This window comes from Macrobrachium rosenbergii, chromosome 17, assembly GCF_040412425.1.
Source record: "Macrobrachium rosenbergii isolate ZJJX-2024 chromosome 17, ASM4041242v1, whole genome shotgun sequence".
Taxonomy (NCBI): domain Eukaryota; kingdom Metazoa; phylum Arthropoda; class Malacostraca; order Decapoda; family Palaemonidae; genus Macrobrachium; species Macrobrachium rosenbergii.
In genome coordinates this window covers 23,016,165-23,033,264 of record NC_089757.1, presented here as the reverse complement: position 1 = coordinate 23,033,264, position 17,100 = coordinate 23,016,165, and the positions used below count along the sequence as shown (strand labels likewise).

At 35.1% G+C, this 17,100-nt stretch overlaps 1 protein-coding gene across 1 annotated transcript in view; it reads left to right on the top strand.

Moving 5' to 3' along the window:
* The window catches only part of LOC136847785 (uncharacterized), a 67,288-nt gene that overhangs the window by 42,859 nt on the left and 7,329 nt on the right, over positions 1 to 17,100 (top strand). The gene's annotated exons all lie outside the window — the stretch shown is intronic.

Here is a 17,100-nt window from a genome sequence, read left to right as displayed (position 1 = left end):
ATTTGTTAGTAACCCTCATTTATTTTGATGAAAAAATGTCGCTCTGATATCAGTAAATGAAAAGGTCAAGCCATATTTGTCTGCAAAAGAAGATGACCATTGCGTCGTAACTAGATAATTGAATAACTGGAGCGAAATGTAAAGTATTTTATTATAATATCTCTATTTATCCTGTAGCCCAATTCCTTTATTTGGTTTGATGGAAATTAAAGTCAACTTCATGTTACTTCATATTTGTCTTCAGAAGACCAAATAGTTCAGCTTCTTCCATTTTAGGCCAAATTACCTCAGACTTATTTGCAAAACTGTAGCTCAAACTATCAAGTGAAGCTCTGAGGAAGTATTGCGGTATTTTTATATTGAAGTCTTAAATTATTTATTTCAGCCGGTAGCTGTCTTTTGTAGGATTTGTCTGGATAATGCTTACAGGAAATTGAAGTCATATATGGGATGTTTTTTCGTTCATTTATACATATTAAAAGGCTGCGATCAAGGCAGTTCATAAGACCATTTTATACAGGAAATATTTTTCGCTTAGCCTTCCCCTAAGCGTGTATGGATCAGAAGGTGCTAGCCTTTACGTTCTAAACAAGTTTCGTGGAGGACGATTGCTAGATCCAAACCTTTTCCAACCTGCTGTGACTCACTGCATGTACCAATTCATTACTTAGGTGAACAGAAAAAAATGAATTAATAGGGATATGAGCATAAATAGTTTCTGCTTTCAACTGGGATCAATTCGGACTGTTGCTGGTGAGATAAGGCTGGTATTATTTTGGCCATGAGGACCTTATGATATACAGTATATATATATATATATATATATATATATATATATATATATATATATATATATATATATATATATATATATATATATATAATATATATATATATATATAAATATATATATATATATAAATATATATATATATATAATATATGTGTATGTATGTATGTATGTATGTATGTATGTATGTATGTATGTATGTATGTATGTGCGCGCGTATGTGTGTGTGTATGTATATTGTTTTATAAATCCGCGCATCAAGTTGAACAGTATCTTTTATAACCATTCGGACCCCATTTTCGGATCTTTCATGAAGATTTAAGTTTTGTGAGAGCCTTCAGCTGGTTAAGTTTTCATTATGATCAAATTTCTGATTTTCAGTTGTTCATATATATTTTTAATTTACCATAGTGTTTCATTACTGTTTAATAAAAGTTCATATATAGTGTAAACAGGTGGTCGATTAATCTCTCTCTCTCTCTCTCTCTCTCTCTCTCTCTCTCTCTCTCTCTCTCTCTCTCTCTCTCTCTCATTTAACTTTTGCACATTTTTTCTTTATGTCACGTTAACATGTGATTTCTCCTCGTCTGGGCTTTCATAATGTCGCATTCTTTGTGGCAAAAAGGGTTGCATGATTCTCTTACTTTAAATATTCTTGGAATGGCTGCATGCCATGTCGCTGACCCGTGGCAACTAGCGGAAAATACTCCGGAATGTAAATCTAATTTTAGCAAACTTTAATATATTTAATCATAGTCTTCTTTTGGGAGATTATTAACAGGTTTATTCATCTTCTTTGTGGCTAGGCCTCATTTTTATCGCCAGTCTTATTTTTCGCTTCCGTGAAGCCTTGGGTAAACAGGGGCATTAATTTCCAGCCTTTGAATTAGGGTGGAAAGGTTTTCTGAATTTAGTTGCTTGGAACTCTTGAGTTTTTGTTGTTTTTCTGGACATGGAAAAGATTAAGGTGCAAAAATGAAGGCAGTTTATTTTACTGGAAGAGATGATCGTAGCACCATAAACACAGCACTGAATCACCTTACAAACTGTGAAAAAAATATTATTCTTGTTTAGTCCTCTTTCTTCTGCAAGACCTTGATCAGTTTCGGTCTTCTGAAAGCTGTTTCCGTAGATGAATGGAAAAAAGTAGTACCGGAAAGTTGTGTAACAATAAGGATGCTGATGGAACGTATTGTTTATGAATTATATACTGTATGTCATGTGGACTGCAGCATTATTACATTAAGGAAAGGAAGCAACTAAAAGTTGTAGTGGAAGAAGAAGAGAGAAATAAATAAAGCCAAGTGTATAATGTGGTGATATCGCCTGTAGATAGAAAGGCAGAACATTCAACATGTCATCTGGAGAGTTAGACTAGCGTCATAATTCACGGATTATGAGGCCCAGAGAATCCAGGAAGCAAAAGGCACAAAATAAAAGGGATTGAGTTGATGTGGCAGAAGGATTGTTCAGCGGAAAGGTTGGATCCTGAACTCAAATCTAGTCAGTATGACGATGTGTAATGGGCACGTTGCGAATAAAGAATGTGAGTGGGTGTCTTGGGCATGCAGCTTAACTAGCAGTCTTAACTGGTGAGAGCTCTGTAGATTTTGCATTAATAATTTTAGTGAGCTCAGGCAAACCTTATATGCACATATATATATTATATATGCACACACACAACCCACACACACACACACACACACACACATATATATATATATATATATATATATATATATATATATATATATATATATATACACACACACACATATAAATCCAAGAGACATTTGTACTAGAAAGGAATGCGGTATTCAAGTTGGTTCTTAACCGTAAAATAAGTCTAATCCTTCAGGCCAGCCCTAGAGAGCTGTTAACCAGCTCAGTGGTCTGGTTAAACTAAGATATGTTTTTGTTTTAGTTATATTACGTTCTTAATTATCATTCTCTTTCATATACATAGCACATGACATTAATCAATGACTGTGGACTGTCACCACAGAGAAAAAAGGATAAATCTGAAGCGTGTAAAGCAATATCCATGGATATATGCTTATGTGAATAAATACATACATATATATATATATATATATATATATATATATATATATATATATATATATATATATATATATGTGTGTGTGTGTGTGTGTGTATTTACACACACCTAAGCATATATCCATGGATATTGCTTTACACGCTTCAGATTTATCCTTCTTTCGCGGGGTGACAGTCCACAGTCATTGATTAATGTCATGTGCTATATATGAAAGAGAATGATAATTAAGAACGTAATATAACTAAAACAAAACATATCTTAGTTTAACCAGACCACTGAGCTGGTTAACAGCCTCCTAGGGCTGGCCCGAAGGATTAGACTTATTTTTACGTGGCTAAGAACCAACTTGGAAATGTACCGCATTCCTTTCTAGTACAAATGTCTCTTGATTTTCAGATTTAGGCGTCCCTTCAACCTCTCAGTGGGTGTTCCTCCCATTTTCCTACTTTAAAAATTTGTTCTATTCTGATTCCTGCGTTTCTTTATGCACTGCATAAAACTACTCTTCTTCTAGGTGCTTCTGAAATTTAACCATTCATCCTAATGGCAGAATTGGTAACTTTGAGAACTTATTATAAATTAAAGTGATCTGCAATCCACGATGTGCCCTGGTACTTGATCACTTTAAAACTTACTTCAGAGGTGGAGACGGGAAAACGAAAAACTAGTCATCTCGTATAGTCGTGTCTTTTTAGGGGTTGCTTGGAAACCTTTCACAGGTCGACTTACGGTTTTACTTGCAAATTATAAGTTCTTTCATATTTTACTCTGTTTTCCATTTTTAAGGCGATTTATTATGGGGAAATGAATTGTGGCTAAACATTTAGGTGTTAATATCTTTGTTCATATCATAATTTGCTTTTACATTTTTATTTAGTAGATAATGTCTTGTTCATATTGACTGAATCTTGTTTTTTTTTATTACGGTGAAGAATAATCAGACAAGTTTAAACATCTGATCACTGTATCAGATGATGCTTATTTCAAAAGAATATTCTGTGCGAACTTTACAACAGAAAGATATCAGTCAACGATCATTATATTAAACTGTAATCTGTGTTTAATTTTCTTTCAGGAATCTGGGAAATAAGAATATTAAACTGCCTACCTAATGGGAGCCAGTCACTAGGTAACACGGGTTCGGACCCTCGATTTCACCTTTATTCATTCCTCGACTTATGTTGACCTGTCTTGCCTGCACAATTCAGTGGACGGCTCTTGAGACATCGCCTCAGCGCGATTCTCTTCACTGGAAGTTGTGATGTTAAAAGCTTCCACTGGTTTCTGAAATCAAGTTACTGTTGGTTAGTCCCCGGCCTGTTGTTTGGGTATGCTGTAGGAGCATATAGATGTGCGTCTCTTTAGGTTGAGTTTTCTTGTTAAGAGAAGCTGCCACTAAAAAGATGATTTCTTCTAGTTGGTTGAATGAATATGCAGTTAGTTTGAAAATCCACTCCACTCAGTTAGCTAAGTATGTAAGAGGAGGCCCGAAAAATGAAACGTAGTGCTACCGGTTTGCCTTTATGTGGAAGAGGGAAGCTTGAAACAAAAGCGTCCCACCCCGTTGGAGGTATGAAAAAATTGGCTCTTACCCAGCAAATGAAATTCGACGCTTCCGGTTTTGTGTAAAGCAACAGTCAATAACGACGGTCATGTCGCCGATATTTTATTTATCGCCGATATCACTTCCTGTTTTTATTTGGAAATCAAAAAAGAATGGATATTATTGTTCTATTGAATAAAGGGACGATGGACAAAAACTATTGATTCAATAGATTTTGCGTAAAAAATGCGCCGAAGTTTCTTCGGCGCAATCGAGTCTTCTGTACATCGTATATCGAGTCCACCGAAAATAGATTTATCTTTCGGTGGTCTCGGTATATTACTGTATGAACCGCCGCTCGTGAAACTTTAAACACGGCCCTGTGGTGGCCTGGCCTGTACCGTTGCCAGATGCACGATTATGGCTAACTTTAACCTTAAATGAAATAAATAAAAAACTAATGAGGGTAGAGAGCTGCAATTTGGTATGTTTGATGATTGGAGGATGGATGATCAATATACCAATTTGCAGCCCTCTAGCCTCAGTAGTTTTTAAGATCTGAGGGCGGACAGAAAAAGTGCCGACAGAAAAAAAGTGCGGACGGACAGACAAAGTCGGCACAATAGTTTTCTTTTCAGAAAACTAAAAATCAATTAAGTCTTAATAGTAAGACTGCCAGTAAGATGTCATAAGTTAAAAACTGAAATATATTGCAACTTGCATTATGTAGGTACACAGTCTTCTTTAAAGTTTATCGTGTATATATTTGATTTTACTACATAACTTTTCATGAAATTTTACAGGAAAAATGTGATATGCTAGGTTCCATAATAATCCATGCCGTTTGTTCGCTAAGCTAATTGTGAATTTCTGCGGAACTATGATCCCTATAAACATTCTTAGAGTAGAAGTCATCCTTTGCGTTAAATTCCTCTCTCTCTCTCTCTCTCTCTCTCTCTCTCTCTCTCTCTCTCTCTCTCTCTCTCTCTCTTCATCTCTCTTCAGCGGAAATGGACTCAGGAACTTAATTTTACTGGTTCTGTTTAGATTTCGTTCCAGGGATCGGAGACTTCAAGGTTGAATACCAAGTTTAATACAATGAATTCTTTTTGTTATTAGAATATTGTTGATAATTCCGAGCTGACGTGTTGCTTAATTACTCATGAAATTTTAAAATGTAATTATGTATGATTGAGCGTCGTATAGATTTGCTGCATTTATTCTTTTAAAACTTGTTTTATCAAGAGTACGTCGAAAATGATCTTGCTTATGGCATTGTGAATGTCCATTGGAAGCATTCCAAGTATTTTCTTGTTTTTTCCAACTGTATTTTTTTATTTTTATTTTATTTTAGGAGCTAGTTATCATATAATTCGAAAAGTACTTGCATGATATTACTCATCTCTCTCTCTCTCTCTCTCTCTCTCTCTCTCTCTGTGAAACTTGGAATACATATTAAGAAAATCAGACAGAGTAAAAAGCAATTTCCAGTAACACTGTTAATGGATAGAACATCTTTTGTATTTGGCGGTGAAGTGGTAAAAGAATATAGTTTTTAAATATAGATATTTACATTTTCATTCAGCAGTAATGATCAACTCTGCATAGGCAGGAATTATTACCGTATTAATTTATGATATATATATATATATATATATATATATATATATATATATATATATATATATATATATATATTATATATATATATAATCATATCATATATATATTTATATATATATATATATATATATATATATATATATATATATATATATATATATACATATAAGACAGTTGGTAAGATTTTATATATATATATATGTATATATAAATATACATATATATATATATATATATATATATATATATATATATATGCATATATATATATACACTAATGTATATAGTTCACGAACATATATGCGTGTATATATATACACTATATAAGAAAACATTTTGTGTATTGTTAGATGAAGAGACATTTCGAAAATAAGGCCATTATCCCATACCTCTTGTATTTCCACTTTGGGCCAATTGCGGGTTAGATATTCCGGAAATCGACGAGGGCATTAGACTCCAAAAGTCACCCAGCCACGAATTTTCGGGGAATTTTGAAGAGACATCCGGAGACCTCCTGGATCACAGCGGCAGCATTTAGAGGTCCTTTCCAGGAAGCGAACTGGAATGGGATACCAATGAAGTCTTGAACTAATGTAAGTTATTTTCCGATTGGATCCAGAGAGAATGGAATAATTTGTTACTTTGGCTCAATGGTATCTTTAGTTATAATTAGGTCCATTGGCTGAATATTTGGTCAGCATTTTTAGGGTTCAGTAGGAATGAGCGGCCGAAGGATTTTGGTAGTTACGTCTTTGTGAAATGAGAGCTATGACTTGAAAGCCTGGAACGCTCTCTCTCTCTCTCTCTCTCTCTCTCTCTCTCTCTCTCTCTCTCTCTCTCTCTCTCTCTCTCTCTCTCTGTGTTTTGTTTGTTTATATGTGTGTTATGAGTTTTCAAGTTTCTTTTTCCATCTTATATTTATAACTTTGCTAGTACATGTATTTTTATTTTTCTAGTTTTATTACATTATTATCAATAAAAAGTATAATTATCGTGAAGAAAGCCACGAGATTCTCAGCCTTGGTTTTCCCAACTACCACAACCTGGTAATAAAGTGGTATCACAAGAAAAGTTCTCAGCCGCCTTCTCCCTTTTAGCGTAAAAATTTTAGCGTGGGGTTTTTGGCCCCCGCCCGAGATTCCTCTTTCTCATTTAGGAGGAATTATAAGTTCCCTTTAACGAGCTGAGAATACGGAGGTTTTGTGATCGTTGGGAGAATTTTTATATGTTTGATTTCTTTGTTTTCGTCCTTTGAGCGCCTGGCCATATATTGAATAGGGCTCTTTTACCTTTTTTTCCAAGGCTAATTGCAAATATGCTGAGAGAGAGAGAGAGAGAGAGAGAGAGAGAGAGAGAGAGAGAGAGAGAGAGAGACGGTGTGGGGAGTTTCTGTGGTTTCATACCTTGGTCAGTGTCCTTCATCCTCACTCCATATAAACTTAGAATGACAAAAGTTGACTTCAACTTCCTCCACAACTTGGGGCGTTGATGAACTATAAACTCTTTGAAGTGGATGGTGCCTAGCGCCGCCCTCATGACCGCGCGAGCGCGCGCTACCACACGGGAGGAGAGTGACAGAAAATCCCTTAGAACTTTGGCTGGGCTCATAGTACAATTTTCGTTCTATTACCTTTAACGAGACATGCTGCAACACACAAGTCGGCTGCATATATCTCCTTTGAAATGATTGTTTGTTATTCTTATGATATTGCTTATTTATTGGCAGTTTCTATTGTGACATACTTAGTAATTCTCCATAAACTTTCCAGGCGTTATTGACATAATCACAAATGCCCATTGAGTGAGGAAGTATTTTTAATATGCTCAAATGATAAAATGTAACGTTTAAATGAATAGAGATGTGTACACACAAGCTAAAAAGAAAATTACTTTGAATCAGATATTAAAGGCTTTCAGAAGATCTTGCATATGCATAAATGACCTTTGCCAGGTTCAAGGTTGTTTCAGCAAAATAAAGACAAATACATGACGCGAGACGGCTAAAGTCGTGTCTGTCTGACGTCATTGAGAAGGCAATAGAACGAGAAAATATAAAGACTATTTAAGCAGTGTTTTCATACGTTAGCGAGACTAGAATGGTGACAGTTTATCTGTGTTGGTTGGGCTGAATCAAAAGGTACACATTAAGCCACTTTTTGTCTTTGACACTTTTAACACTTACTAGTCGCCTTGGGCTAAGGGCTCGTGCTGCCATGAAGTCAGCTTAACCTTGGTCAACCAACCAGTTTTTTACGATGATAAAAATAGTAGTCGTGAATTATTATTATTATTATATATCATACTTTCTAATTTTAATACAAAATATGGACGATTCGTAAGTGTTAGCTGTAATATATATATATATATATATATATATATATATATATATATATATATATATATATATATATATATATATATATATATATATATATACTGTATATATGTATATGTATATGTATATATATATATATATATATATATATATATATATATATATATAGATATATATATATATTTCATATATTGCACCTCTCTCTCTCATCAAATATCTAGGATGTACTTTACTCCACTGTTTCATTTTTCAATTTTAACTCAGGTAAATTTATTTCTGTTTCAATAAAACCCCTCTGAAGTTCTCTCTCTCTCTCTCTCTCTCTCTCTCTCTCTCTCTCTCTCTCTCCCCTAGCGCTGAGGGCCTCTCTCTTTATGCAGAAGTAATGGAGTATGATTGCATCGGTTTGTGTTTTTCACCGGGTGGTTCTCGATGACATGGCGTGACCTGGTGTGTCGCCGAGGTAATTTTCTTGGGAGTGAGACGTCACGAGCCATAAAAGAGCTTTTCCTACTCCGTGTCATCATCCAACTTGGCAGTTTCCTTTGCTTCTTGTTTTCTGTTTCCTTCATTCTTCACTTCGAGGAATCTTTAATCCCCTGGAACACGGGTCGAGTTTACAGAGAATTTCTCAGCTGTTTTATTTACTTGGTAGTTTGTGTATGCCATGTATGTATAGTCTTCCAGGTGGTTTAAATGTTATCTTGTATGTATCAGTCTTCCTTGTATGAAAAGACATAGTTGACTTATTATCGATTAGACAACGTCTTGGTTCTAAAGTGAACTTGATCGACTCTTCGTGGTTATTTTAACTGATATATTGAATGTAAAATAGCTAAAAATATCGTCCGTCTGAAGCTGACGTGATGCCAATACTTTGCGCGACTTGAATCTCGTGTACTGGAAATTAGTTGTTTGGTGAAACTGATCGAAGTATAGCGTATTGCTCACGTTTGTTACATTTTCGAGAAAATACTATGTAGGTTATATTATTCAGTTATGTGAGATAGAATGGACAGAGTCCCTAAGACTTCGAAAGAATAGTTTAATATCTGGTTATTAACCATTTTATCGTCATAGAATTCAGTCGTCTTTTGAACTGTATATGACAAAATCCACGTCTTACTGAGAATATTTTTTCCGAATTACGATTTATTTATCGTTATGCGTATCAGTCATATGAAAGCTTTTAGGCCATAGTTCACACGTCTCTATTCAAGGGAATAGTTTTATCGACTGATTTATTTTTTTAAAGAGCAAAGGTAATGGGGCAGGGAACCTAATATCCTTGACTATCCCATGCCCGGGTTTGCCATTGTTCGTAAGTATTCAAGAGAACTGTTGCTATCATGTATTGAATTCAGTTGATCAAAGTCACCGATTTTATTTCTTGGTAGTTTCTATTTAATGTTGCTATACTCTAGTCTGCTTGAGATTTCTATTGTCCAATCTGAGGCTTCATAAGTTTTTTTTTATTAATTTTGTAGATTAGGTATTTAAATTTATTGCTCAAAATTCAGTTACCCTTTTGAGTACCTTAGTTTATTAATAATAACGATTATGGTTTCATCTGTTCAAATATGTTCCCGTAATTATTATTATTATTATAGATTATGGTTTCGTTTGTTCAGATATGTTCCCTGTAATTATTATTATTATTATTATTATTATTATTATTATTATTATTAATTAATAACGATTATGGTTTCGTCTGTTCAAATATGTTCCCGTAATTATTATTATTATTATTATTATTATTATTATTATGTTATTATTATTATTATTATTATTATTATTATGGTTCTGTAATTAGTTATGTGAGCTTTAAATTCTGGAAATGACGTAATCAGGACAATGACTTTACTTTCACGAACGTGTATTATCTTTCTGCCCCAAAATGAGTGATAATGCTTTGTTTGTCTCGGCTTCCGTTACAGAAATGAGTTCCCTCGGAAAAAGATTTCCTGTCTCTTGCCGTTCTGCGGCGTCGTGTTCGACGCTAATGCAATGTCGCTCATTGATTTTCTTTCTCCTTCGTCCGCATGAAATTCCTCAAACTTTTTCTTCGCAATCTCGTGATAACTGATTGTGTCACTGTCGTGACTACGTTTGAGGGATCTGGTTCACGGTTTGGTTCACATAGGATTTTGTTTTGTTGGTGATATTTATCGAAATTATTAAACTAAGTTTTGCCTAGCTGCGTAGCGTCACTGGGGAGAGTAATGTAAGTAAATGTTTACCCGTTGTCATTATTTCATCATAATTAGCCTCGGGTAACCGTCTCACCAAATACTGTTCCTTGACGATTTTCAGTTGTAGCTTTCAAGTTTCCCAAATCTCTCCACCTTATCACAAATTTGCGTTAATTTTATTGTGGCTTTGTGGACTTACAGTTCGGTATATTAAGATCTTGAGCTTGATGAAATAAAATCAGTTCCAAACGTTGGACAGGTTATATTATATTAATATTTTATTAGATTTGCATTTTTGTGTGCTTGTGTATTTCAGTTTTATTTTATTGGCAAACTTGTTTTGGTTGTTTTTTTTTAACAGTGTCTTTAGTGTTACTTCATTATGTATATAATATTTCATATTTAGATTACAAATTTATAACTTTTGAGTTCTGTAAATATCATATTCTTATGTATAGCTCTATTAACAGCTTGACAGATAATAATTTGCAAGTATAAATACTTTCTACTTGCATTTCATCGAGCGATTTTTTTTTTTTCAAATAGGAAAAGAATAGTTTTACAAAGAAGACATCGGCATCTGACGTGCCTTTAAAGAAAAGAAAAAATATATATAGAACTTTGGAAACGCAGGAGTTTGTAGATTCTGTATCCCTGGTTTCGGTAACAAATTACGGAATTACATTCTACAGAATTCCTTAACTTGTCGATGGTTTGAAAGTACCATTCGTCAAAATCGGTAGTGTGTGGATTGCTGACCCCTTCATAAATAATTGTGGGAATTGTAACCTACCGGGTGTTACATGATTGCTTAAGAGGCGTCTTTCCTTTCTGTTCTCGTAATTTGTTTGGAGTTGATGATGGAGAGGGTCAGAGTTTTCGTCGCAAGTGAACGTTTTATGTTATATCCTTATTTTTGCCGTATTTTCGTGAACTTCAACGTTGCCCGTGCTCTCCTTTTCCTACACATATCTTTTGTTACAGACGCTGTTCTTTTCGTTCTTGACCCTCCGTAGAAAATGTCGATGTGTTTGCCGTGTGCGTGCCTGGAGGTCGGTTAAATGCATGCATCCAGCGAAATAGCAGTGAAGACGAAAAATTGGAGCACATTGTTCAGTCGTTCCATTGTTGATCTCCGCAGTTATTACTGTTATAATTTCACGCTGGGCCAAGGGTTATTATATTGATGTTGCTCATGTTATTATTCTTAGCCTCCATGTGACTTTGACCTTGACTCGAGGATGGTGCTTTAAATTGGAAACAATAGGGTCATTATTGGAAAATGAAACTTACCAAGCTCATTCTTTTGTGGCTGCTCCTTCCCTCCCCTTCCTGTTCCCTCCCCTCCCCCCCCTTCCCTCCTAGGACAGGAAAAGGAATTGCACTTCTGTATGCAAAAAATTTTGTGTGTACTTATTCCTACTTTTAGTTTTAGTACGTCCAAATAGATGAATGAATAAAATTTTGACGAAACTCTACTTGTATTTCCTTAGTTTGCATTTCCCTGAACAAATTTGAGTAATGAGTTTTTAGATGTGTTTCATCAGTTTAAGTATGTTATTACATTTATTATTATTATTATTATTATTATTATTATTATTATTATTATTATATGACAGACCATGAGGAAAAGATATATATTAAATCTCGTTGTTGTATCAACAAAAAAGTTTTTTTTAATAATAATATCCATCTACTATTGTCTAAAACCCACCTGACTACTCCTAAACTTTCACCCGCCTATCACCGGAAACCCACCTACCATACTTCGAAATTCTACCTACCCCTGAAAGCTCCACTTCCTTTTCTATTGAAAACCTTTACCTAACCCACCTTCCGAAAAAGTCCTCCAACCCTCCTCCTTCCCAAAACCCCACCCACCACCCCGAGAAGCCCACCTAACCTGCCACACGGGAAGTGGAGGTATGGAGACCGGCACTGCAGTATTTTCGGGAGGAAATGCAATTTCATTCTGCATTCAGTTGCTCGTGGCACTCGCTCGAGTGACGTAAAATAGACGGAAAAGCGACGGATAAAATGTTGCAATGTTTGCTACGGAGCTACGGAAGCTGGCCGTCTGAAAGTTCCAAATAACTTTTTTGTTTATGCGATGATTCTTTCTTCTTGAGGTGGGATGTGGAAGTTAGGTTTCATAGTGGATGCGTCTTGCCAGATTTATTTATTATTTTTTTTCTTTAGCCATGACCTAAATAGTTTCCTCTGGATTTTCTGCGTGATTTTCATGTTTTTGGTCGAAGGATTCTTGCTTATAACTACTTTTCAAAAGGATTTTTATTTAGGTCGCTGGTAAAAGTTATTTTCCAAAACAAGAAGTTCTCCAACACAACAAACTATGCCTTCACATTATTTTTGAAATAATAAATAATTAATATAGTATCATTTTGTTCGCATTTAGTTTCCCCCTTTCGTCCTTATTACTAGTGTCTCTGCTTTTATATTTACAACTAGTTCGTCTTCAACATCAATGAGTAGAATGTTGTGTTACGTGATGCATGCTATTGTCAAGAATCTGCGATTTGAACCCCCATCACAGGTCAATTAAATTTTTTCCTTCGTGATCCTCTTCACAAAAGAATTGAGTACCTACGAGCTTATCTAATTAACGTTTTTTTTTCTAGTTAGGACAGGACATTATTGAGTTACAAGCATTAACGTTTCTCTGTTCATTTGATAATTTTGTTTGTTTGAAAGGAAAGTGACAGAGAGATCTGTTGTTATTAGTATCCCCTTAGGCTCCGTAAGCTGATACATTTTCTATTACAGGTTTGATATGTAGCAGCTAGCTTTTTTTTCTGTTTTACTGCCTTAGCGAATTTTTCAAGAAAGCTTTTTTGAACATGTGTTGTAAAACCCTATTAGAAACCATGCGGTATATAGTAGATTTTGCCTGAAGGCTATTCGATGTGTATGAAATAGCTCCGTAATTTTAAAGAAATAGAAAAATATAAAGTACAAAGTAATCAGAATTCTATGATAAGAACGTAAGTAAGTCGGTTTGAGTGGTAAGAGATATTATAAAGAGTGTGTTGTATGAACCCTTTGCCTATTTAGGACGTGTATAAATTCTTGCATGTTTGCAGTTGGGTACGAGTGTTTTGCATATCAGAAGAATAGTTGGTGGAGTTGCGTGGCGTTACGACATCCTGGTCATTAATTTTCTGTTTTTTCATGGAGTGAAAAAGCAGACTTTTTTAATGTGTTTTAAAAACGTATTTTTTTGTCTTTGTGTCGTAAGAATGTAGAATTTTATTTAATTTTTGAATTGCGGACAAATTACACTTTCAATTGTGTGAAAGCGACGGTAGCTTCTTTGCTCCTAAACTGACATAGCAAAATTTCTTTGCTTGTATTGAGGTCACCTTTCATGTCTTCTTACTAAGTAAACATTTATATCTTTCGCTCATGAATAAGTAGACTTCCTGTATTTAGTAAAAATAACGAGTAGAAGTAAACTTACTTTGAGGCCAGAATATTTTATTGGGAAACGGATGCATTATATATATACTCCACTGCTACCTTCAGTTCATTTCAGTGATTTTTAGAAACCGTGACCTTTTTCAGAAAGCATAGTTTGACATGTATTTTGAACGCGACTATTGAAACGTACCCAGGTATTATAACCTTAGAGTTATGTTTCCTACCCCAAAATACGTTTAAATGCAACTGTTATTATTAATTTTTCCATGATTTCTCTTATGTCATCAATTGTATGGTGCATAAATAAATATCAACGATTGCCACTTCATAGTTTGTTCTCTATGTTTGCAGGATTCTGAATTAAACAAATCTTCCATCCATTAGCGTTTAACACCTAGATGTAAATTCACAAATCAGTCTAATACTTTTGGCTCATAGAGGGAACTGCTGTAGTGGTTTTTAAATTTAAAAAATCAAGAAGAAAATAAAGTTAACGGGGGAAAATCCCATATAAGCCAAAGTCATTGTTAGCCCAGTGGAAAGGGGAGTATTGTCGCGGCATCGATTTCTTTTATCAGGTCCTTCAGAACGATTGGTGTGGGTATCGATCAGATGACGGTAGTGCTCTTTGCTCCTATGCCTTTGATGTTTTGGACTGGAAGATACACGCCCCTTGGCTTATATTCAAAATTGTCCTGTAGTTATATTGAAAGATGCGTGAGTGCATTGTTAATATGGTAAATGTAACTTTAAATGTGAATAGTTTTTATAAGACTAAAAAATGAAAATTGTCAGTGTGATTGTTTGCTAGTTGTCAGAAGGACCTGCGACTGGTGATATGGAGAATTATTGTTCAGATATTCCAGATTTGTTTCATTATCTGTTCAGGTGCGCATGCTGAAGTGAAATGTGGGTAGAAACTACCTTAGAATTTACAAAAACTGCTCTGTACTGTATTTACAAGGAAGCTATAAAATTTCCCCATTCTGTTATAGTGATTTGTTAGAGTGGTATTATATACATGAAACAGTAAAGATTGAAAAGGAGTCGATTGATACACATCTCTCCCACTTTGATTGCCCTTACTGTCTTTTTGAGTTTTTCTTTTATTGATACCGTAACAAGGACATACGGGGTCCTATATTCCTATTTGACTCTGCGAGAACAACAGTGCTCTGTTGTAGAATCTTAACATATGTTCACCAGCATAAGGAATTAGCTTGTAGGTACCTCCGGTAGTAGTTGAACCAATATGCCTTACCATCATCTGTGTTTGAAGGTATCGATGAATAGGACTTGTGAATGAAATATGACAAACACGTAGGTTGAACAAAAGCACTCGTTTTGTTGGTTTTCTCTGAACAGCGAAAATAATCTGTAATAGGGCGTCAGCAGTGCGTAAAAGTGAACATGCGAATGCTAAATAAAAATGGGTTTGTTAGGCAAATCATTATCAGCATATTTGAATGAGTAAGCAGACTGAATGAATGCATGGTAAGTCATGTTTTTGTCGTCATATCTCTCAATTCAGAAAAGATTGTAATTGATCGCAAATGAGTTCTTCCCAAAAACACCTAAATTGTTAAGGTCGTAAGAGCATAAACAGTCAATAAACGTGTTCCTGAATACCTAAAATGTATTTTTAAAGGAACACTGTGTTCGCCAGTAGTTTTTACCTCATACCGTGATTACATAAGAGGCATGGGGCGGTGTGTGAATAAAGCAGTGTGTATGTTTAACCTTTTCCCGGTATGTTCATATTACAGCCTTTGACCGACAACCCATATCCCATCCATCTACGTTCATATTACAGCGTCCCGGAGTGACCTTGGCCCAATTTTATTCGGTGAATTTCATAGGGAATTTATATAAGGTTTGGAATATCGAAGTCGCCGAATAATGTGATGGTTATAATTCTTATTAAATACTTTGTTTTACATAATCACGTAATGAACATAGCGTACTTGTGAAGAAACATAAGATTCAAGTGGCCTGTTGAGTACACTCCATGTGACGTCACAAGACAGAGTGATTCAGAGGGCTTGTAGATTTTTGGTTAATAAGGTGTCAGTTTCTTGTGGGTGTTAGTAACTTGCTCTCATTGACCTCTTATATTTTTTTTTTATTAAATAGCGCCAGGAGATGCGATTTGATTGGCTCTGAGACTCCTCTCTCTCTCTCTCTCTCTCTCTCTCTCTCTCTCTCTCTCTCTCTCTCTCTCTCTCTCTCTCTCTCTCTCTCTCTCTCGTGGGCAAGTTACTAGCTCTCGTGGAGCTCCTTATATTTTTTCCTTATTAAATAGTGCCAGGAGATGGCGATTTTATTGGCTTTGAGGCAATCTCTCTCTCTCTCTCTCTCTCTCTCTCTCTCTCTCTCTCTCTCTCTCTCTCTCTCTCTCTCTCTCTAAGTTGTTTTTAAATTGCATTTCTTACGTAAAGGACTCTTTGTTTCGAAAAGAAACTGTTTCATGGAGGCATTCGGTTAGATCAGGTACACCTTTGATTCGTAATCGTTCACGTAAAGTTCTGTGCTAGTCTCCACTCGTATTTTCTCCTTTCAGAGCAGTTGCATTCCTTTGTGTCACCATTACTGGCTTCACTGAGTTTCATAGCAACCCTTCATCTGTACGTTCACTGAGAGCCGCTCAGTCATACCACTCATGGTTTTTTCGGGGGATTGAAGAGGTCCTAAAGAAACCTTGCTTTTGATGTGACATTATGGTTGTGTGCATTAGAGAAAATGCATGACCAATCGAAGGACTCCATTTCTCTATTTTATACGGTCCTGCTGATTTAACCGTTTATCAGTGGTTTCATTATTGTTAAGGTTACTATCATGTAAACAATCCCATATCTTAGTTGATATGTTCTTCAGCTCTGATTGGGTATTTTATAGCCGTAGTCACTACAAATAAAACAAGTTTGTCAGCCTAAACTGTAAGATTTTCATTTAGATAAACATCATGATGGCGGTGATAATAATTATAAGCTTTACCCGTAAACCATCATAAGCACAAGTGATATTACCATAGCGCATAGTTAATAAAATTGCCGAGTATTATTATATTAATGTTTGGCGAGATAGCAATTTAAATAAACCAGTTCACTGTATTGACAC